Source organism: Molothrus ater, chromosome 1, assembly GCF_012460135.2.
Source record: "Molothrus ater isolate BHLD 08-10-18 breed brown headed cowbird chromosome 1, BPBGC_Mater_1.1, whole genome shotgun sequence".
Lineage (NCBI taxonomy): Eukaryota > Metazoa > Chordata > Aves > Passeriformes > Icteridae > Molothrus > Molothrus ater.
The window spans coordinates 144603840-144626267 of record NC_050478.2 but is presented as its reverse complement, the minus strand read 5'-3'; positions in this window follow the sequence as shown (position 1 = coordinate 144626267).

Genomic DNA, 22428 nt, shown 5'->3' with positions numbered 1-22428 from the left:
TTTTTCTGTAAGCATTTCTATTACTCAGTGTTAGTAGTATATTAAATGTATTAAATTGGAGGTATAGGAAATGTAGATGAAAACAGAAAATACAAACAATTTCAGAGAAAGCATATAAGACTGAAGCATTAAAAATTACCGAGTCCTTGATTCTCTAGTTACAACAAATATTTGACTGTCATCATGGAATAGATTAATTTTATGATGTTAAGAGGTTTTCCACATGTGCAATCATGGACCATTGACTATCTAATGTGAATGTCACAGTGTTTTATTGCTTAAACATTGTGAACTTGATCTATAGCTCACTGAAATTCACTGAAAGTCTTTTATGGACATCTTTGAGATTTGAATTGAACTCAGTATTTCCCCAATTTGGTTTTTTCCCTCCTCTTGATGAAGCTCCAGGTCAGTCAGAGCCAGTGAAAAGTTCATCTGTCAGGAAAAATAGCTTTCCCTGACATTGGATTGAAGAGGAAAAAACACACTTAGGAAGAGGACAGAGAGCAGTTGTTGGACATCAGAGGAGGGCCAAGAGGATGCTCAGAAGGCTGGAACACCTCTCCAATGAAGAGAGGTTGAGACAGATGGGGTTGTTCAGCTTGGAGAAGAGGAGACTCCAGGGAGTTCCTATTGCAGCCTTTCAGTACTTAAAGCAGGCTTATAAAGAAGAGAAAGACTGTTTTTTTTACATGAGCAGATGGTGGCAAGACAAAGAGTAATGGTTTCAAACTAAAACAAAGGAGAATTATATTAGGTATTAGGAAGCATTTGTTTTTTTACTCGTAGGGTGGTGAGACACTGGCAAAGGTTGCCCAAAGAAGTTGTGGTTTCCCCATCCCTGGAAGTGCTCAAGACCAGCCTGGATGGGACCCTGAGCAACCCAGTCTAGAGGGTGGACCATGGCAGGAGGCTGGAACTAGATGGTCTTAAGGTCCCTTCCAACTCAAAACCATTTGGTTCTATGATTCTATGGCATCTATAGGCTCCCAGAGACTAAATTCAGATCTCTGCTATGCCTCAGTTGTATGATGTAACCTTAAACAAGTAACTCATTGTCATATTAGCAGATCAGTTGTTTCTTCTTTTAAACTTCCAATCTCAGGAACCAAGGCAGGAAAACCTTATCAAACTGCTTACATTCCAGGTTGCCAAAAATGTTCAAGGTTACCCCCATCTGGAGCTGTTGGCAACATTTTTTGTTTTTAATAACAGAAAATAGAGCATTCTCTATATCCACATCTCTAGCTAGAATGGCATCTCATTATCTTTGAAATTAGTACAGTGAAAATAATTATACTACAGCTCTGTGACAGGGGTGTTTGGGACCCTCTTATTACACTTGGTGGAGATGCAGTGAGTTGGTGGAATCACAAATGTGATTTCTTTGACCAGCTGTATGCACCTGCTTTAGGATGAATGATCCACCTTGTAAAAATTTTGAATGAGAGTTCAAAGTGATTTGGTGTGGATGCCTGCATTGGAAAAATCCAAATTTAATCAGAGAACTCAATTTCTAAAATATTCTAATGTTGTATGGCAACAGGAACTTGGGAAAGGGTGTTTTGCCATGCTTACTTTTGTGGAACCCTTGTTTACCAAGCAGAAAATTCGAGTCTTAATGCTTCAAATCACGTGGTGATTAAAACAGTGCCTGTTTTGCTTGCCTGTGTAATCTCAGCAGAAGCAAGTATTTAACTTGCTAAGTACTACAGCTCAGGTAGGATGAACAGAAAGCATTCCCATGTAGGGCCTGTGCCAGTGGGATGTGAGAAGCAACCAGAAGGCAACCTGGAGCTCAGATCTCCACTCTGCAATGGCACTCAGCTGTGAAGCACAAAAGAGCATTTCCTGGTTTCATCCAAAGAATATTCATGAATTTCATGCACATCCATCCATCCACTGGTGGTCCAGCTGAGAGGATCAACCTGTCCCAGTTTAGGGTTTGCATAAATCCAAAGTGCAGAAGCAGTGACTGATGATGGCTGAGTGAGAAATACTCACCTCGGTATTTTTGCAGTGTACAGTGATATCCTCTAATGATTTACCAGTGTTGTGTTCTCAAGGACTCATGAAGAGCATCAGGAAAATTTCAGGTGAAGTATCAGGGCAATTATTATCTAGTTTTGAGAAGTCTGTTCAAAAGTGCTTTAACTTACCATTCAATGCAATGAAAACATTCAAATAAACTTGAGTTCAAGGACCCCAAAAATCAGACCTTTTCTGAGTGAACCTCAGGAGTGGGGCATTACCAGTTTTTTAATTTAACACTCAGGAAAGTTTTGCTCATGACATTCAGCACTTCAGGAAACACTGTAATGGCTTATGTGCACTAGTGGCTGAATCACAAGGCTGAGGCTGGAAAATGCAAGCTCTGCTGCTGGACCATGGTGGTGGCCATGAAGCCTGAAGTCACCACTGGTCTGCAGGGGGTTTAGACATCTCCTCAGGCAGGAGCCTTGGTCCTTGGTTACATGGGAGCATGAACATGAACAGGTAAAACCCACTGCTGTAGGGCAATACTGGAAAAAGCTGAATTTTCAATCAACTGACTTCCTTACCCAGGTTCTACTTCAGATATAGTTTGCATACTTAGGATAGTATGTGTACTGGCAAAAGTTGTGCAGACTATGCTTTACAGGAAATAACACAGCAAACAGATCAGGGCTGCAGGAAATTTAAAGAGAGGAGTGGCACAATTATTTGATCTGATATGGAAATTTTCTTCCTTATATTAAATAATAAAGAGTGTTTTGTTACATCACGTGTCAGGTTAACTTCTCTTTCATTTGACCCTTTCAGAGCTGGCTAGTATTGCCTTAATTTAGAAATGCCATCCACCATTTGCTCTGGACCAGCCAGGAGAAGCTGTGTCCGCAGCAGAGAGGCTGAACTTCAGCAGGCCAGCAGCATGTTTTAACCCACTGATAACATAATCACACTGAGCCCTGCCAAGGTTTTATTGCTAATTATTATTCCATCTCTTTCTCTGTTCTCACCTCACATGCCGTTCACTCCTGGTTGCCATGGGGATGCTACACAGTATTAGTCTAACTTTAGATTAGCCTTGTAACCTTGCATACTTTAAAATTCTTTAGGTTTCTTAGCAACTCAACTGAGTATCTGGATCTCTCAGCTATTCTCTTAGACAGGGATAGAATGGGTTTCCCACCCCTGGACATCTCAATGCCTGTTAATCTGCGCCAAGGGGGAGCATGATGCCTTGCCCACCTGTGCCCATCCATACCCCTTTCCACAGACCTGTTGATGTTCACTGAAGTTACTGCAGCATTAAGGGAGTTCTCACACAAGTAAGCATTTCCAGGCTCAAATCCTGCAAGAATTTGCACTGCAATAGAATATTATTATTTTTTTAAACAGGAACAAAAGCAGAAGATGGAGAGAATAGGAATAAATGAAATGTTAAGAATCATGAAAAAAAGAACTCTTGAAAAAATAGAGATTGGACAAAAAGATGATATGGATATCTGTTCCCATATGAAAGCAATATTGTGCAACTGAACCTCAAAAAATCTTTCAAATATTAGTTTTCTAACCAAGAAACCTGCAAATGTTGTTAGAAAGGACACTGACTGTAAGCTATCCTTGACACAACTCCATAGCAGAAAACAGAAGAATCAACTGTGATGATTCAGGGTCACAAAAGTTCCCCATGCAAGGGGAGGAAAGGAGGGGAAATCTGTAGTCAGCAGCATTCATCCATTCATCTCTTGCTGTACAAATTCCAGCACTCCTGAGTGCTAAAAAAGAGACCTTTGGAATGGACAGAAGTGCAATAGGAAAACTTAATAAAGCTCCCCAAAAAGATGTGCCTACACTAAAGATTCTGGAGGCAATCTCTCACTACTTTCCAGCTCCCCATTGACAGAAGATGGATATGAGGTTATGTCCATTTAGATCAGACTATTTAGGGATGTATGGAACCTCAGATATTTATAGAAATAATTGGCAGTCAGAGAATAATGGATGTATAAAAGGGAAACTGCAATGGAGTGTTACCAATTTTAACTGTTTATGTTACCACACTGGAGGATGCCTCAGGGAATGGGGGCAAGGAGCAGTTCTGCTCCTCTCTCCTCCTTGCATGAGGAATAACTGAGTTAATTTCTTTGGTATCACTTCTATAGTCAACACACTGTGAACTTACCTGAGTTTCACATACACCACAGGGGTGGAATCAGGCCAGCTTTAGTTTCCCCTTCTAGGCTGTCATATGGCATTAGATGATAAGAAATTCTAAATTAAACAGAGATTCAAAAAACCCACAATCCCTAACTTCTCACCATACTTTGCTCTGTTTTTTGGGGTAGTTAATTTCATATAGCTCCAACCTGTGTCTTTGCTCTTTGGACTATAGCAAGATGTTTATGTCTATGTACCAGTTTTATCCCACCAAAGAGTCAACTCTGGATATTCTGACAATCAGCTCATTGGTAAATGTCACTGGGAATGGTGAAACTCAGAGTATAATTTTCTCTGATTAAAGCAAAATTTAAAAAAAAAAGTTATGACTAGAGCAGCTCTCAAGAACTCATAGAAGTTGCACCAGATATGGGAATGCTCTGGGGTTTTTTTTGTCCTTTTATCAGAATCTGAGTTTGCTAAATAAAAATGCTATACTATTTAATATTTCAATTATTAGTCTGCATGTGTTGGGAAAGCAAATGCGATTCAAGGCGATTCTCAGAAACAGGCTGAATTTATTAACAGTTTGGAATGACATTGTTTCAGTTCACTGTGCATAATATGAAAGGAGTTATCTCATTTCTAGAATTATCCCTACTCTTTACATGAGCTCTGAAATGCTCCTAGTGAAACCTAGTGGATTTTTAGTTAAAAGTCTAGTTTAAAAAAGAACATTAAATAAAGCTAGGTGGGATCAAAATTGCTAATATCAAATTTGAAATTTGAACAATATATCACAGAATCATAGAAGGGTTTGGGTCAAAAGGCACCTAATATCATCTTGTTCCAGTCCCCTGCCATAGTCAGGGACACCTTCCATTAGACCAGGGTGCTCAGAGCTCCAGCCTGGACTTGAACACTCCTAAGGGACAGGGCATTCACAGCTTCTTGGGTAACCTGTGCCAGTGCCTCACCACCGTCACAACGAAGAATTCCTTCCTAACAGCTATTCCAAAGCTGCTGTCTTTCAGTTAAAAGCCATTTGCTGTCACCCTGTTCTTCTAAAGTTCTTCTAAGCCTTCTGATGTTTACATTTTTGTAATGGAGTTTCTCGTGCACTTTTCATGTAAATAATGATTGGTTTGCATTCCTTTCTGGAGGAGGAGAGAATTGATAAACTGTTAGTTTGACCAGTGTTGTTAGAGAAGTGGCAATTTCATCCTCCAATCCATGGTCACATTTGGAATTCTATAAATATCAATGTCCAGAAATAAATGTGCCATTTTTTACCTTCGACATCTCAGCATGTGAGTGTCATTCAATTCATGTCGTATTGTGACAATTTGCCCTTTTCTGTCACTGCATGCCCTTGTCCAAAGTCCCTCGCCAGCTTTTCCTGTAGCCCCTTTAGGTTCCTGTAACCTGCAAAGTGCTGTAAGTTCTCCCTGGAGCCTTTTCCAGGCTGAAGGTCCCCGACCCTCTCAGTCTTCACAGAAAAGGTGCCCCAACAGGTCCAGGTCCTTCTTAGATTGAGGGCCCAGAGATGGACACAGCACTCCATGAGGGGTCTCACAAAAACAGAGGGGGAGAATCGCCTCCCTTGACCTGCTGCCCATGTTGGTTTTGCTGCAGCCCAGGACACACTTGGCTTTCTGGGCTGCAAAAGCACACTGCTGGATCATTTTGAGCTTTTCATCCACCAACATTTCCACATTGTTCTCCTCAGTGCTGCTCTTAATCCTTTGTATTTGTGCTTGGGATTGCCCTGACACAGATGCAGGACCTTGCATTTGGCCACGTTGAACTTCCTGAAGTTCACATGATCCCACCTTTTAAGTGTGTCAAAATTCCTCTGGATGGATCCCTTTCCTCCAGAGTGTCAGCTGAACCACACAGCTCTTGTATATGTGTATCCATACAGAAAGATAGATAATTCTTCTTCTTTTCATTCCACTGATTTCCACAGAGTGAAGTTCAGGGCTAATCTACCTTCAAGTTGTGTTACAGGAAGCTAGACAAAAGAAAAAGAAAAGACAAAGCAAAGTCTGTATTAGCCAAAAGTAACTGTATTTGTATAATTAACTGGTAATCCGAGACCTGAGAAATTATAACTATACCTCAGAACAGCAAAATTTCATTTGTTTTTCTTACAAATCAAAGGACAGAGGAGTGATTACCAACAGGTTGATTCAAATGCAATATTATTCACTTCTGCTTGATAAATTTAAATGTTACCAAACAAGACTTTGAGCTTGTCTAAACCCTCTTGCAACTGAAAGTGCTGTCAGTATGACCCCAGCTGGCTTAAGCTCAATTTTGCTTGATGATTGTCTCTGCATCTCAGAGACTGAAGACATGCATATGTTCAAACAGTTTGTGCTGGTCTGTAAAACCTTAGACAAAGCAGAGAATATAGAGCAAAGCCAAAGCAGAGTTTTTTTAATATCTGGGCTTTTTAGTACTCAGTACTGAGCAGTTGTCAGCTCTTGTGCTGCAGGATGATGATTATTAGAACTGGTGAAAATTCAGAGCAAGCCCGTGAAATCATTACAAATAGGTGCACAGCTTAACAGGAAGTGAAAGAGGTCCTGCTTATTCTGTGTCTGGCCCAGTTTTACAATACCAGAGAACATCTGACCATTTAAGAATCTTTTTTCCACACAGATTAGGCTAAGGCCGATAGACATCACTTCAGAAAACAGCTTTCCTTAGTTTGTTTCCCCTTTGTTAAAGGTGAAATAAATGAAAGTACTTTTCCTCTAACTGTATTCCTGCTGTCAGGAACATAACCAGCTATTTATCTTCCCAGGAGACCACCTCCTTTTTGCTGACTGCCATTCTATTTATATCGAGTCTGCTTGGTAAATGAAAGATTTATTCATTTCTCAGGAAAGGGTCGGCACTTCTTCTAGGCACAAATTCCATCTGCTGTCAGATCCATTACATGAGCTAATAGTAAAAGACAGATGGGAGATTATTTTCTTCAGGAAACCAAGTCTGCCTCAGTAGAGGAGAAGAGAATAGTTTATTAATTTCCAGGAGAATTAGCAGCTTGTTTCAGATCTCTTTTGAAGGATTCCAATTCCTAGGCAGGCTTAGTTTTGCAATAGTTTTAGCTTGGAGTGTATTTCAGGTTTTGATCCAAGTCCTGCAAGCCATGACTCTTGGGAGCATGTAGAGACAGAAGTCCCTGTCCAGTTACATCAGGTTCTAGTGGAAGAGTACAACAGCTTGGATTTCCCTACAAACTGAAAATACACCCAACAAGATGGGTAAATGCTGTAGCCCCTCACTGCCTGGGGCTCCACAGAGCCTGAAGTTCTTTGCTTTCAGTTCTTAAGCTTGAGGTTAAGCATGGGGCTCTTGTTGTGCCAGTCACCTCTGGCACAGCCAGATGTCCTGGGCTGCTGCTGCCCAACTCCCTGAGCTGCTGCTGGGGAAATGGAGCTCAAGCCATCCTGGCTGATGTGCTAGAGCAGCACCACAAATACAGACAGATGCTGGTTTGATCACTTCACTGCACAGGCTGTAAATTTTAATGAGAGTTCCTGTAGTATCCTACTGTTAACAGCCTTGGTGGAGCTTGAGTGGAGTCATTAAAGGCAATGTCTTTGTGCAGAGGAAAATGATGTGGAGATGCCAGCAACACCTTTAGGCCAAGAAGCTGTAGAAATTAAGCAGTCTCTGTGTCTGAAGAAATTTGTTCTGTCCTGAAGGACAGGATCTGCTGCTTTGTCTATACCACCACTACCCTGCTTTGCTCTTAGACCTGAGCCAGTGTTTCCTGTGCTGCTTGTATATGCCTCAGTCTTCTGGGATAATATCTTTTATTAGCAATCACCTTGATGACAATCCCAATACCTGCCTTTGTCTTGAGCTGCAACAAATTTCTGCATAACTGCACCTGCACCTCTGCAGATGCAGGGATTTACAGCAAGGATTCACACTGCACTGGGTCCTGAGGGGCACTGGCTTTAGGCTGCCTCGAGTGAGGGGACCAAGGATTTAACATTTCCCCAGGCACAGCCTTAGTCAGAGGTGTGTGTGCTCACAAACACACAAACTGTGGCACGCTCATGTGAACCAGAGGATACTCCTTTCTGACAGAGTGGATGCACTCTGTTGTCACATTCTGAAATTCCCATTAAAATTCTGCATGAATCAGTCTCAATCAAATTTATGGTACATTTCTTATTAGGATGCCATTATATTTTTCTCATTTTGTTTCAGATGTCACATCCATTGCACTCTTCACTCTCCTCAGTAAACACTTTGTTCTTGCAGACAGGTCAGGACCCCTCAATTTGATATAGTTTTCAACCATTCATTCAGATTTCCTAGAAATCATTCCACTTAGCTTGGCACCAAATTCCATGTATGTTTTTACCATATATTAATGCTTAACAAGTAACCTCAAGCTTCTCAGCCTTTATAAATATATTTTGTTAAATCTGCTTTAGTCCACTACATCATTGCTATTTATCTTCACATCTCAATGCTTGACTTCCATTTCATTCTTAATAGTGGCAGATCCAAGGTATTTTTTTCCTTTGTTGTGGTGATTAGAGTTCAAAGCATGCACTTCATATTTAATTTGTTGTTTCTACACATGATCATGAAGGTGATAGGAGAAAATGTCTGATCTGTAATGCTAACCTGTGTTCTGGGGATGGTGTTTTGAGGGTAGAGTTTTTTCCAGCTGATGGGTCCAGAAGAATTTGTATTGTTAGACAAGGTAGTAAACCTTTCTAAACCATAGCTGATCATTAGAATCAGATCCAGTGTGGCCTTGAAACTGAATTTATAATCTTTATCATAGATACAGATTAATTATTTCAGTGAGACGGGTTGATGTTGCTGATGGCCAGACTACACATTTTTTTGTGCTGGGTACCTTAGAAATAGACACAAAACTTCATTATCATAAGAACACAGAAAGGTTTGGGGTGGAAGGGAACTGAAGAATCATCTTGCCCCAAGCCCCCTGCCATGGGGAGGGATACCCATGAGACCAGGTTGTTCAATGCCCCATCCAGTCTGATCTTGAACACTGCCAAGTTTGAGGCATCCACAGCCCCTCTGGGCAACCTGTGCCAGTGCCTCACCACACTCACAATAGAGAATCGTTTCCCTAATAATGATCCTGTCCATAGATGATCTGTCCCTTGCACACACTTTGCTTTTTAAGTCCTAACAGTACCTAACTCAGAGAGAACAGATGGAGCTCTTGGTGATCTTTTTTGCCTTAGTCACCAGGTCAGGTATATATAACGCATATTTTCTAAAAAACATCAATATTAAATCTCTAATGCTCATAGCCTATCCAAAGTCAAAAAAACAGCCATTTTGAAAGTGGGTAAAAATGGCCTTTATATCTGTTTTGACTTCTAAATCACAGATGCAGTAACAAGAAACATGGAGATTTTTTGGAAGTGTTTATACAACACTAAACCACTTAACAAAATGGGTCAATATGGATCAATAATGGAAAAAAAAAATAAGTAACACTGCAAATAAAAGAAAAAAAAACCCCAAACTTCTCCAGAAGACAAATGAGACCTTGTAACCATTAATTTTTCTTTTTACTTTAAACTTCTTTTTTCCAGAGTAGGTCTAGAACATATTATTGCTACAAGTCAGGACAATAGTGGAGGGCAATTGTGAGAATTACTGCTAGTCTCCAAACAGGACATAAAAGAGCTTGATATGTTTAAGGCTTCAAGACTAACAGTTACCTCCCTGTTGGTGTAATATACAGAAATGTCATAAAACTTTCATGGCACTCACTTTAATGATTTAACTTCTTTCTCATCTTCTTCAGGTAAATTTAAGAAGTTCTTAGTACTCCCTATAAACTGCAAAATGAAAAATGAGAAACTAAAACTGCTTGTCTGAAGTCTTACAGACCTGTAATGCAGCTGGGAACACACTGGTCTTCTCTTTTTCCAACTGAAACATCTCATTGTAGGGGATCATAAGGACATTTAACTGAGTTGCCTAATTAGGAGCTTCTTGTGTCCTTTGGGATTCTGTGGGCTGTGCCAGCCCCAAGAAGGCTTGAGTCACCAACAGGCTTTAGGGAAGTTCTAATTCCCATGTGGATGTCTTGGCTACCTGGGAGTGGTTTTGATGTCACTCAGTGTTTATTGCCTAAAAGAGAAAAAAACAAACCAAAACAAAACCCAAAACCCACTATGTGCCTGTCTGTGGTCTAGAGTTCAGGCTCCCATGGAGATCCAGACCCTAAAGCTGGTGGAGCCCAGGAATATGCGGAGGTCACCTTCAGGTAGACTTTTGGTGGCAGATCCATCAGTGAGTCCATAGGAGATTTCCTCAGCACGTGCTTGAGTCTTGGATGAAAGTGCTGTGTTTGCTTTGAGGTGTGGGCTTGTTGATAACATGGGCAATGACTTGTTCTGAGGCAGATCCACAGAGCCTGAGTCTTTTCCATCTTCTGTTTATAGGAGCTAATACCTCAGGTTTAGTATTTGTGCACTGAATTATATGGCACAGCTCCAGATCTCATCGCCTGCAGCAGAAAAACAACTGAAATTGAGATTTCACTTCAGTGCACTTTGTACTTTCTATTCTTGAACAGCTCTAGATGCACCAAGGAGTGTGTGTGTGCTCTGCAACTACAGTCTTAACAGAAAGGAGAATGTATCATTTATATTTTCCCTTGCCCTCTTTTTTTTTTTTTTTTTGGCTTAGGTGGACAATTTACTTTTCTTTTCCTGACTTTTTGTTCCTGCTGGAAATCAAAACTGTTTTGAAGGACCCAGTCTGCTAAACCAGGCCAACTTTGTCCCCAGAAATGTTAATTAAATGGCACCAGAGTTTATTTTGGCCTATTGCATCGAGTTCTGACCAGAATTTCTGGGTAATGTTGTGTCAGTCCTTGTACCCAGCACATTGTTCAGAGACTGAATGTTGGGCTATTTGGTCCACACTCCATCTTCTCTCCAGGGTGTCCCTCAGTCTGTGAGGTGCCCCTGGCTGAGGAAACAAGGCAGACACACATGAAATGGCAGATCAGAGCTCTGTTTCCCTCCTCAGTGCAGGGATCAGATGCCCCTCTGCTCAACAGGGACTTCCCAAGTAACCATGACCTCATCACTTTTTCCACCTTATATTCCACATTTCCCACCTTTTCCCCTCCCAGGTAAATAGCTCACTGATGTGTTCCTCTATCCTATGGGGATTGGCTTTCCTGATTCAACACTCCTATGACAATCTTGGCCTTCATGAGTCACTGCTGGTAAGCCAGCACACTCAGTTTAATGGCTTTTGGTATTTTTCACTCACTAAAGTTCATAATACTCATTTAATACCTTTTACCTCCTAGCTTCTGCATTATTGTTTTATTGGCTTAACTCCTCTTTGGCTTAGGCCACCTGTTTTTCCTCTTCCATTGCTTGCAGTGATGAACAATTTCCCACACTTCTACATTGCAGGATTAACCTCAGGCCTGGCTTGGCTATCTGCATCCCTGCTTTAACTTCATCTTTGTATGTGCTGCAGTTTCTTTCTTTAGAAATAATTAGGGAGAAAATAAGTAAAGGAGAGAGAAAGGATGCTATGTTTAACTGAGAAATCTACTGGCATGCAAAAGTAATTGATAATAGCACAGATTCACAAATTAGATTTAATTGCCAGCATGAATCAGAAGTTTCTGCTTCTGTTTCCTTAAAGTTGCTTCTCTCGTGTGAAGCACTACAATTCATTGAACGTTGCAGGCCCTGTGACAACACAGATATTTTCTTTTCCAGTTGTCATCAGATATTTACCTTACAGTGGCCAACTCACACTGAGACCCCTGACCAGCAACAAGGCTTCTGGCTTTGGCTTCAGTTTGGGTTGTGGCACTGAGACTTCACCCACCTTGACATGCATGTGCTGGCAGAGAAGTTATAAATCCAGCCCACCTTATTTATATGAGACATGTTGATTATTGGTGAATATCAATAGTTCAGGGCACTTACTGGTCCTGTTTGATTGGTGTCTGTGACCAGTTGTTTTGGGAGGATTTTCACAACTGTAAGGAGGCTTTGCAAAGACAGACAGGAATCTTGGTGTTGGGCAGGACAGTCCCCAAAGGAGCAGGGAACACAAAAGCCTGATTCCTCTGAGCCCTGGGTGAGGTGGCCAATTTGAATGAGGCACAGAAAGCCCAGAGCTGTAGCCATGTCCCTTGTAGTTAATCTGTGAGTGCTGAGGGGGCCCTATGGCAATGTTCACACTTAGAGGTGAACGTGCCTAGGAATATTCCTAGGCACAGAAGCCAACTGGCACATTTTTAATAAACCCTCTCAGCCTCCCCAGCAGAGTGGCTCCAGCATATCCATGTCCTGGGAATGGCCTCCAGACTGCTTCAATGTGCAGGGAGTGCTCTGCAGCTTTTGGGAGACTGTCAATAACAGGCTGAAACTGCAGCAGGGACTGTACAAACAGTCTCACAGTACAATCTGTCACATTGCCATGACCAACAACACTCCCCAGCTCTATCCAATTTATCCTGGTATAATCAGGGTGCCTATGCAGCCTGTGCAGCAAAGTCATCCTCCTGCAGCACAAAGCACTCTGAGTGCAACCATCTGCCTGTGCCAAGGCGTGGCTGGAAATGCATCCATGAAAGCCAGAGCTTAAGATGTGCAACCTGGCCACTGAACTCCCCTGGACTTCATGCTTGACAGGTAATGTGGGCATTGCTCTCACTGACTGGAAACAGGGAATGAAAACTTTATCCTTGGCACTGAGCAAAGTAAACACTCAGCCATTAGTCATAAATCTGGGACACATTCTCAGCATTATGTGGAATTGGGAGAATTCTTTCAGTGCCATGGAACACTTAAAAGGTAGCAGGCTGTCACAGTACTGCATATATTTTAAAAAACTCAGGTTTAAATTCTCAGAGAGAACTTGATCAGGCTAGTGATAAAAAACAACCTTGCAGAGTTGCACATGCCATTAAATAAATGAAATATCTGGGTATTATTTTGTCAGTGAATCTTAGTCTGTTCAAAATATTGTTACTTCTGTGACTTGTGAATCATAATTGGCTCAATTTTGAGTTATAAAAATAATACATTAATCCAGGTCTGTGGGAGTTAAAATGACATCAAAAGCACTAAAGGCATTGAATTCAACTTTACTACTGTAAGGGGAAATATATTTGTAATTGAAAGAAGACCTTCTGCAGAAAGGAGCTGTTGAGCTCAGTGATCTGATAACAGCAGAAATTTAACATGAAATTCTCTGTGACCAACAGAGAGCAGCTTGTGAAAATACAGTTCATTCTTCAATTTATTGTGTTCAGCTTCTTTTTCTGTCAATACAGCCCCCAGGCTAAATCTTTGCTGACAACAATAAGTCCCCCAAAAAAAACATTCCTGCAGACTCTCCTTGCCCTGCTGCCACCCACATAGCAACCTGCTGTGTTCTGGGGAAAACACTGAAGTTTTGATTACAGTCATTGCTCAGTTTACACCACAATGATATCAACAGCAAGCAGGAGCTGAAAGCAGGTCTGCTACACAGAAAGCATCGGAGAATTGGTCTCTCAAAAGTCTGAAAGCCATTAGAGAGATGCCGGAATTTTGTGGTTAAGCAACAATTTGATTATGCAGGAATATTTAGGTTCACAAAGAGGAATAACAGAAAATAAAACTTCATTAAATGTTCCACAGAAAGTTTGTTTCTCTCATTAAGAAAACACCAGGATATGGATATCAAAACACTTAACTGTCATTCTTAAGGAGGAAGAATATTTATGACAAACACAACTGCTACAAGAAGGAAAGAAACTGTTTTAACAGTACTGTCATAATTTAATTTATGGGAGCATAAATGCATCCCTATCAAATACTAAACACAGAATCAGAAAGACATCTAGTAATAAAAAGAATTATAATAAATACCACGTTCCTCCATTCACATCTGTTTTGACATTGCCATGTGCTTGCTTTTGTCTCAGGTTACATGACAGAGTTTAGGCACCAAACTGTTCTAAATAGCAGTGGAAGAACTGGCAGCTCCCACCCAAGACCCATGGACCCCTCTCTCAATGGCTTCATCACCAGTGCATTCAAAAGTACCAGCATGTCTGTAAAAGTCTGCCAACAGCACAAACCAGGGCTCTTTCCTAGGAACCATGAGGGTACCTGGTGAATTCTGGGCACTACCGAGATGCAAAAATATTCAGTGTTTATTTAAACTGGAAATAAAATCTGGGCTTGTGAGTTTTAGGTCCAGGGTGAGGTTTACGTCTATCCTTAATAATTGATCCATGATTAAGACACAGATCCACTATGTTTCTCTTATCTATGCTTAGCAGTCATATGATGGCGTAGACATGTCCAGCAAAGGACAATGACTCTGCACTTAGCAGTCTTAGAATTTATATCCCTAGTTCATAGATCAGCTCCTGCATGGAAAAATAAAGTGGATCTCTCAAAGGATGACATTTTGACTCCTGCTATTACTGTTACCATCCAGCATGACAGCCCCAGAAATCAAAAAAACAGATTATTCTGCCTCACTGCATTCAGCAGAGCAAAGAACATTTACACTGGGAGACACTGGAGTGGGAAGGAGCAGTTCTGGATCCCATCTAACTCTGTCCCAAAATTTTATGCGAGCACCAGCTAATCAGTTAAGTCTTTGAGGATTTAAATACAATCTTCTCTTCCCTTCCTTATGTTAAGTCTCTGTAGGTTCTCTGGGCTAGGACTCCCACCAGCAGCTGGCAGCAGGCTCAGCTGAGGGTGGCTCTGCTGTAAACGTGATCAGCATCAAACTCAGGGCACAGGTGAGACAATCCCAGCTGAGGAGGCCCTGGAAGAGAATCCCTGCACTTCTCCTGTTTTGGCTCAACAAGGGTCACACTTTAAGATATGTACATTTCTCAGAGATGCCAAGAAGCACCCAAAGAGAGGTGATTAGCAAGTGACACTAAGATGTTGTGTCCAGGACAGAAAACTCCATCTTCCAGCAGTCACTGACTGTGAGGAACACAATTTCTCAGGAGCTACCTGATCTCATTCTTCATTTCATGTTGGAAAAGCATGCGGAGGGAACCACTGATACCTGTTCTCCCTTCCCAGAGAGGTCTCATTAGAAGCTGAGAGAATTTTCTGGCTAACCAGAGTTCAATCTACATTGGTCTTTCCTTCCAGATGATCTTCCTCTCTCTGCAAACCTCAGCCCTTCTCTATGTGCCAATTTTTGTGACAAGATGTGATATCACAGCAGCAGAGCACACAGCTTTGTCTGAGTTGTGAAACAGCAGCTCACAAGAGTTCACAACATGGTCAGTCAACCTTCACAAGGGCTGCCAGGCAGAGCAAGAGCTGCAAAGTAATGTTTATGATTTTATCCAGCTGGGACCTGAGCTCTTCTGCTGCTGCCCTTGGAGTTCCAGGACTGTACTGGGTTATAACTGGAATTGTATGCAAAGGAATAGAGGTGACACAAAGGTGACAGAAAGGTGAGTAAACACAGCCATGGACTGTACGGAATGGCCACACAGGGCTTCCTCTTGGCTTTGATTTATAATGAGCAGAGAAGCAGTGACCTGAGCAATTATCCATCTCTTTGACTGCACTGTGGTCTTTCTGCCACAGTGGGTTTTTTGCTAGAAGACACATAGTTATTTTTACCCTTGACTTTTTTTATACAGGCAGAATCTTGCTATGATGGGTTAAGCAGACAGCTGTGCCTTCTAGTAAAGCTGGCAACTATGACTTGCAAATATTTCTATTTATGCAGTTAGGCTGCACATTTCAAGGCTGAGCAATGCAAATTTCTTGTGTTTCTTTCAACGGTTCCTACTGGGATTTGAGGGAATTCAAGACATGAGAGATATCCAGGGCAGAACTCTGGAGAACTGTGAGGTTTTAAGATACTCGTAAATACTGTAAGATATTTGTAGAGAAGAGAGCTTCTTGTATTATCTGTAGTACAGATATCCTAATAAAAAAATATTCTTCCTATCCTTCCAGAGATGTGACAACAAATAAATAGAAATAATCAGTATCTGAGCTGGCTCTAATTTTAGTTGTGAATGTACAAGCATTTATTCCAGTCACTATAGGCACTAGAAACACAAATTGAAGGTTAATCCTCGACACTATTCTAAGCACACTTGTGTGCCACTGAGCAGTGCTTGCATACATGGGAAATGCAAATCCCATCATCCAATTAAGTCATGCACTGTGTTAGGTCTTACCCCACTGATGCCAACTGTAATTATGATCATTTATGCCCACGCTGCATTGGGGCTGTAAAATCACAAAGTTAAACCCAGATATCATTACACAAGCAAGATTCCCAGGGACAACAGCATGGCATTTACTTTAAAAGATATCAGGGCTTAGCCTGTAGAAAAGGAAAAGAGCTAAGTGATCCCTCACTCTTATCATGTGAGGTGGTCTTCCACAGTTTCATTGTTTTTTTAAGTCCTCTTTTCACTGGGTTTTGTAATTAAGCTTACACTATTGCTCTGCTGTTTATTAACAGCACCCATTTCACTCATTCACAGGGAGAGTTCCCTGGTAGTAAGTTTTGATTTTATTTCACTTGGTTCCCTTAACATCATTTCCACTCAGCTTTAATATGTTACTGAATGCATCTTTCTAAAAAATTTCTGCACCAGAGGAGTGTGGAGGCCCAGGGGGCTACCATCAGAGTCTCAACGTCCCATCCATGGAAAAAATAGACTTCAAAAGCTTGCTTGTCCATAGATCTTTGCAGGCACATGCTGATATATGTAAAGTTATGTTACCTATTAGTCCATTGGCCTAATTACCCTAGTTCAACCCCTATTCCCCATGTTTGGACATTCCCTGGAATGTTCTCCCTTATCTGTCCTCTCATTGGCCCTTGTTTACTGCATTCCTCTACCCCTGTTTCCCTATTGCTGATCCGAGCCTTGACTCCTCCTTTGCACCATTTTTCCCCATTTCCATTGGATCCTGACCCTGAGCTCCACCCTCACCTTCCCCTATCAAACCCAGTGCCCTCAGCACAAACCTTATCTTTGGCCCTGGACCTCCTTCGGCTTTGCACCCTGATTCTGTCTACCAATGAACCCTGTTTGCTGGAGATCATGCTAAGGCCCATCCTGCCTGCTTTGTCAGCTTCCTTGAGTAGCAGAGAGCTTTGAGCTTGTGAGTGCTGGATGCTCCAAGGGCCTTGATAGCACCACAATGCTACAGAGTAGATACAGAAAGGGACTTAAAAAGTCTTAGTATTAATACAAGATTTAAAATAAAAACGAGACCTGAAAGTTTTGTGTTTCAAAAAATCAATGTCAATAAATACTGATCAAAAAAAATCTCAATTTCCAAATATTTTAGACCTCATCAAATAGAAATTACTGATTGGTGTAGTCTGTAACACTGTGGTAACTATTACTGCATCTTCTCAGGATCCCTCTGTGCCATTCTCCTTTGCAAGCAGCAAATGTAGAAATGATCTTCTGGAAAGTTGATATGGTGATATAGAGCAATACTTCAATTTTCAGTCTTTACCCAAAAGATGTTATGGAAGAATTTAGGCTGCTGTAGAAACCTGTGACTATTAATTAGGAATAGGTCTACCTAAGGCACTTGCCTCACCACAAGTTCTATGTGTAGTTTAGGGAGCCACAATAAAATAATTAACAATAATGTAAGCTATTAGAGAGTATCCAAAGAAGAGGGGCCTGGAGTGGAAGCAGGAGGAGGAGCAGCTGAAGTCACTTGGTCTGTCCAGCTGGGAGAAGAGGAAACTGAGGAGACACCTCAGTGAGGTCTTCAACATCCTCATGGGGGGGAAGTGGAGGGGCAGGCACCGATCTCTTCTCTCAGGTGACCAGTGACAGGACTCAAGGGAATGGCCTGAAGCTGTATCAGGGGAGGTTCAGGTTGGATATCAGGAAAAGATTCTTCCCCCAGAGGGCAGCTGGGCACTGGAACAGGCTCCCCAGAGAAGTGGTCACAGCACCAAGCCTGACAGAGTTCAAGAAGTGTCGGGACTGCTCTCAGGCCCATGGTGAGATTCCTGAGGACAGTCTTGTACAGGGCCAGGAGTTGGACTTGATGAATCTTGAGGGTCCTTTCCAACTCAGAATATTCTCCGATTCGAATTATAATTGCAGTGCATATTTGTTGACACATCCTCAGAAGGCTATGTAAGATCCTTTGTACTTGTTGAGCCTTAGAAGTATTTTTATCTCATTTAGAGACCAGCAGTCTGAAGATTAAATTGACCTTTATGAAACTGATGTTCATTTCTTAACTGTATAAAAACTGTGTGCAAAGCAAACAAAAGAAGTCTTTTGGAATGTTTACATGGAGATACTATGCTACCAAGCACTTTGACATTCTTCCAAAAAATCTTCTGATTTACAGAATCACAGAATCAAAACATCTCTGAGATCATCAAGCCCTTCCCTTGACTGAACACCACCTTTACAGATAGACCATGACAGTCCGTGCCATGTCTAGCTCTTTCCTTGAGCACCTCCAGGGATGGTGACTTCATCCATTTGCTCCAGTAAGTTTCAATGCTTGAGAACCCTTTCCATGAAAACTTTTTTCTAGTGTCCAATCTAAACATTCCCTGGTACAAGGTAGAGCTATTTCCTCTTGTCCTGTCTCTTGTTACCAAAGAGAAGAGACCAACCCCCACCTGGCTACAGCCTCCTGTCAGCCTCCTGTACTGATAAAGTCTCCCCTGATTCTTCTTTTGTCTAGGCTGAACAGCCCCAGCTCCCTCAGCTGTTTCCTCCTCTCCCTCCCTTCTGCTCCAGACCCTTCCCCAGCTCTATTGCCTTGGGCACATTCCAGGCCCTCAATGTCTTTTGCATAGTGAGGGGCCCAAAAATGGACCCAGCCTTTGAGATGGGGTGTTACCAGTGCCCAGCACAGAGAGACAATCACTGCCCCCTGGTCCTGCTGGCCACACTGTTGATGACACAGACCAGGTGCCATTGGCCTTTTTGGCCACCTGGGCACACTGTGGCTCATGTTCAGGTGGCTGTGGACCAGCATCCCCACGTCCTTTTCCTCTGGGCAGTTTTCCAGCCCCTCTGTCCCCAGCCTGGAGCGCTGCCTGGGGGGTTATTGTGACCCAGGTGCAGGACCTGGCATTTGGCTTTATTGAACCTCACACTGTTGTCTTGAGCAACAGATTTGCTTGGTGGGACTCTGTACAATACAGTAATAGTTCCAAGAGGATCTTGATTGAAGCAGTGTGCTTCAGTGGGTTCCTCTGTAAGTGACCCGTGCTTTTGGCACCAGAGTACGCTAGCTACAGTAGCTGACAACAGAGACAAAGAACAAGTCTTTGTATGGAAATCTGGGGATGGCTTGTTGAACCCCAAATGGAGTTCAGGGACTAAGGCAAACTCAGACTGAGGGCACAGGGTTTTATATGGGGAAGAAGGGGTGGTTCTGAGGGTTAAGGGCCAATATGAACAGGTGGAACTGGTTGCAGAGGAGAGGCATCCAACCAGGGGAGCCAATAGGGTATTGGGGGTGGAACACTGCAGCAAACTGGGGCCAATGGGGGATCAGGAGACAGGAGAACATTCTATGGAATATACATATATGGTGAACAAGGGGCTGAACTGGGGTGGAACAACTGTACAAACCAATAGAATTTAAGACATTAACATGTGCCTGCAGAGGCCTGTGGGGGTGAGGCACTTCTCACCATAACCTGTGAGGGGTTGTTTCTCCTTGCCTGCTTCTGCCTCCCCCAGCCCACAGTATTGGCAGCTCTTTGGGCTTCCACACTTGATTTTCGTAGTTTCTGTTTGTCCTTGACTCCTTTTTGTAGTCAAAAAATCTTAAAACACCTGCCAGATGACAGCCAGAGAAAGAAAACAGTGTGAAGTGTTTGGTTTGTTTCCTTCAGAAAACAATAGATCTATACTTACTAATAGAAAAATAAAAAGTAGCCACTTGCATCATGTTAAGTGGATGGCAGTATGTAACCGAGATCAACAGAGGTGTAAGTAAAAGAAGAGTTTACCTCATTTTAAGGGACAGACAGCATAAGCCAGTATGTACAAGGCATAGAATATTAAAAGAAACCATAAGCAACTTTGGTAGAAGTTAAAGAAAACTTAGTCTCGTCAGCATGAAATGCGATCGTTTTGCTAATAAAAAGTGTTGATAAGCTTTCAAAAAATGCCATGTTGAATGTCAGTGTAGACATTTTGCTTTGATCATTAAAAAATACAAACTGAATTACATCTCTGCAGTGCAAGAATCTACCAGGGAATTAAAACATGAAGTGCTTTGCTGAAGAAAGAACTGAGAGGCCTGACAGTACTTTTGCTATCTGTGCCTGTGGTTCCTATGAATATTGAAAAATCAGGCATTTTTTTTCTTAAATTTTTAGTCAAGAATGAACCGGTATTCTTACTGGTATCTTGGGTAAATGAACTAATTTTGCCTTACTGAAGACAATAGAGACAAAACCTGGAAACCACAAAAGCAGGGTCCCCCAGTGCAGCAGTGCAGCTGCGAGAGAGACGTCCCGGCCAGCTGGCCAGCACCGCTAGCAGCACGGGGGCACTTCTCCCCATAGCTCGGCTTCAGGACAGTGCCCAAGGCCAACACTCAGCGTTGCGGCTGTAGACGCTGCCTTGTGCAGGACGAGGCCATATTGAAGCTGCAACCAGCAGAATAAGAGGGCAGACTCCAACTGCGGTTAATCAAGGCTTTAATGGATCCTAGGGGAACCAGCAGGAGAAGACGGGGAGGAGGGGACTACAGCAGTTTTTAATGGGTGGAGGATGTAAGGGAGGTGCCTGACCTTGGACCAATAAAGACACAATGGGGAGGGGGATCCAAAGGACTGACATCGGGAAAACACCAATGGGGACAATTCTGAGGAGGAGCCCCGGTCCCTGGACCAATCATTCAACTCTCCAGGTGGAAACTTTTAGCAACAAAGGTGGGAATGGAGAGTGACCATGGCAGGGCACCGGGGAGGGGTTGAGGAAAGGATACATTGGTTTCTAGGGAAACCGGGGAGGAGTTTTAAAGGATACAAGGACAACTGGGGGGTTAGGGTGACAGACACTAACAGGGATGGGAGGGAGAACTGGGGCAGAGCCATTACCAGACAAGGGGGGAACAGAACAGTCCAACTTTAACAGAACACAGTACAACATCTCAGGATAGTAAGGATGATGTGGCCACTGATGACTGATTCTGGAAGAGAGAACGTGAGATATACACGGCTCAGTAATCTTGTCATTACTTAACAATTTCACAGACTTATTTAGAACTCTGAATATTGAAATATACATAAATATAAGGGAAGGTTTTAATTCTACTTCTGTGCAGGCCTGAAAATTGGATCTCAGTGTAAGTAATTGCATTATACCCAAGTGCAAAAATCTAAGTAGTTTTTCCAGTGTTCTAAGAAAGAAAATAAATTATTAAATGCAATTTTTCTTCAGAACTATAATTTACGTTACATATCCAATGAAAAGTAGAGAATGTTTTAATCGTGTAGGGTTAAGATTTTGTAAATGTATATAATTTTGAGAAAATTATAAGATGTGAGAAATATATTGATAAATATTGGACTACAATGATAGTAACACAGTGTACCCAAACATATATTTATTTTTATCTTTGGATTCCAGTAAGAATTACTGTTGACTTCAATCTGGAGATATGGAAAAATAATTAGATTTTTTTTTAATAATGGTTAGAAAATATGGAAAAATGTCAGATAAATTAAACATGATGTTCTATTTGAATTACTACCCTTTCTCTTCCTGCTCCCAAATCTTTTCACTTAACACAATTTGGACTCACCTGTCGAGTAAAAACTCATTTACTTTAGGGCTGTGTTTGAACTTCAGGCTTTGGGACTATTTCTGTCTAACATTGGTTTGGATGTCATTGCTTTCAGCTGAGAATAAGGAACTCTGGCAATAGAATTATTGCAAAACATATTTGGCTCATTAGAGGAAGCATGAATAATAGATCTGGTATCAATTAGCTGGTTTAATGAACTACTCCATATGTCAAGGAACTGGAGAGTTTTCTATATTTGTACACCTCTACATCTACCTCCCATGTTTGGGCTCAGGGTCCAGAGTATTTTTAAGCTGGCCTTTTCTCTTTCCTTCAGCCAATCTCTCTTTGCGAAAGTAGAAAGTAGAAAATTCTACTTTCTTTTTTTTTTTAATTAGGGATACAGCTGTAGTCCTTTAGATTGCAGAAGGACATTGAGAATTTGTTTTAAATGCTTTGAGAGGAATTAATTTTTAGT